Here is a 2,598-nt window from a genome sequence, read left to right as displayed (position 1 = left end):
CTTAACAAATAGCTAGCCAAGCTAGACAGCAAAGACCTCTGCAGAGTGGCCTCGTGTAAAGAGTACGGTCCCAGGAGAGCGAGCACCTTGGTTCTAATCCCAGCTCGTCCGCTGTGTGACCTTGGACAAGTCATTTCTCTGTACCTCAGTTCCTCATCACAAAATAGGGACTCGACACAAACCTCCCTTCTACTTAGCCTGTGAACCCCACGCGGGACAGGGGCCATGTCCGACCTAATTAATGTGTACCTATGTACACATAGCACAGAATATATACCACAATTACCAAATATCATCATTACCAAGTGCCCGGTCCCGGTACTCCGACCCACCTTGGGCTCTACGCTGCAGCAGACTGTCACCTGGGCGTCGAAGATCACCCTCGTACTGCCCGATATGCTGTGCTCCTTTCCAATTCCCGCTCATTGCTATCGGGGTTCCTGGTGGAAAACGATAGCGGGAAGTGACCAGAGATTGCGAGTAGCACCACATGAACTGCTCAGCTCTAGAACCAGGCCTGCCTTGCTGGGGCACACCAGAGCTTCTCATCATCCTCAGTCAATCTATCAATCATATTTACTCAGTGCTTATTACGTGCAGAGCACTGGACTAAGAGCTTGGGATAGGACAGTACAGCGCCTGAAGATTCAGTTTATTGATTTTGACTGTAGGTTATTAGGTTCTTTGTGGGCCTACTCCACTGACCAGGCCTAGAAATCCATTTTCCCTCCCTCACCAGTAGACAGGGAGCCCCATGTGGGACAGGAATTGTGTCCAGGAATTGTGTCCAGGAATCTCCCGCATCCTAAAAAAAGCCCTCCCTTGATCCCACAGCCCCCTCCAGTTATCACCCTAGCTCCCTCCTACCTTTCATTTCCAAACTCCTTGAGTGAGTCATCTACATTCGCTACCTCGAATTCCCCTCCCAGGACTTGCGTATATATGTACTTATTTATAATGTATTAATTTACATTAATGATGTGTTTATATATGCGTTTATTTGTTTTGATTCCTGTCTCCCCCCTTCAAGACTGTGAGCCCGTTGTGGGCAGGGATTGTCTCTATTTGTCACTGAATTATTCTTTCCAAGTTCTTAGTACAGTGCTCTGCACACAGGAAGTGCTCAATAAATACGATTGAATGAATGAATGAGTGTCCAACCTTACTGTCTTCTTTTCTACGGCTTTAAAGCCCTCAAACAGCTGGCACTTTCCTAGCTCAACCTGATGATCTCCTACTCCAGCCCACCCTACATGCTCCACTTCTCTGGCTCCAGCTCACTCACTATGCTCCAATTTCATCCATCTCACCGCCAACCCCTTTCCAACATCCTCCCCCTTGCCTGGAACTCCCTCCCCCTCCATATATGCCAGACCACCACTCACCACCTTCAAAGCCTTATTAAGATCACATCTCCTCCAAGAGGCCTTCCCTGATTTAGCCCCCTTTTCCCCAGCTCACTCTCCCTCTGCGTCATCTATGCATTTAGCTCTGTGACCTATGAGCATTTGGCAGTTACTGTAAAGCCCCGCAGTACTTTTGTATGTATTTGTAATTTATTTATTTATATTAATGCCTGTTTCTTCCTCTAGACTGTAAGCTCACCATAGGAAGGAAACCCATCTACCAACTCTGCTGTACTCTCCTAAACGTTTAATACATTGCTTAGCATACAATAAGCACTCAATAAATACCACTGATTGATGGTGCTGGTATTATATCTACCAATTCTGGAGCATTGTACTCTCCCAAATGCTTAGTATGATGCTATGCACACAGTAAGTGCTCAGTAAATACAATTGACTGATGGATTGATTGGGCGGGGAACATGTCTACCATCTCTGTGGTGTAATACTCTCCCGAGCACTTAATTCAGTGCTCTGAACACAGTAAGTGCTCAATAAATACAACGGATTGATTGATTGGATCGGGAATGTAATTACCAACCCTGTGGTATTGTATTTTACCCTCCCAATCACCTTAATACAGTGCTCTGCATACAGTAAGCACTCAAAAAATATCATTAATAGATTAGCTGCTGATCTTGTACCTCTCCTAGCCCTTAGCCCAGTGCTTTGTACAGAGGAAGCATTCAGCAAATACAATTATGATTAATACCCTTAGGTCTTCACATTCCGGCCACTCTTCTCTGCTTGGCAGGGTGCCCTCCTCGATGGTGGCAAGGGAGTTCAGGGTGCATGATAGTACCCATGCCCTCTGGGAAGGCTCCTCTCTTTGTTCTGTGGGTTGCTGGTTCCCTTACCCTCTTCAGCAGGGCAAGAGTAGCCTGCCTAATGATCTTGTATAATAATAATTTTGGTATTTGTTAAATGCTTACTCTGTGCCAAGCACTGTTCTAAGCACTGGGTAGATACAAGGTAATCAGGTTGTCCCTCGTGGGGCTCACAGTCTTAATCCCCATTTTACAGATGAGGTAAAGGAGGCACAGAGAAGTTAAGTGACCTGCCCAAAGTCACACAGCTAAGTGGCGGAACTGGGATTAGAACCCATGACCCCTGACTTCCAAGCCCGGGCTCTTTCCACTGAGCCACGCTGCTTCTCTCCTAGGCTTAGCCTAGTGTCTGTCACATAGTAAGT

The sequence above is a fragment of the Ornithorhynchus anatinus genome, chromosome 5 (genome assembly GCF_004115215.2).
Source record: "Ornithorhynchus anatinus isolate Pmale09 chromosome 5, mOrnAna1.pri.v4, whole genome shotgun sequence".
NCBI classification, from domain to species: domain Eukaryota; kingdom Metazoa; phylum Chordata; class Mammalia; order Monotremata; family Ornithorhynchidae; genus Ornithorhynchus; species Ornithorhynchus anatinus.
Note: the sequence above shows the minus strand (reverse complement) of the source record.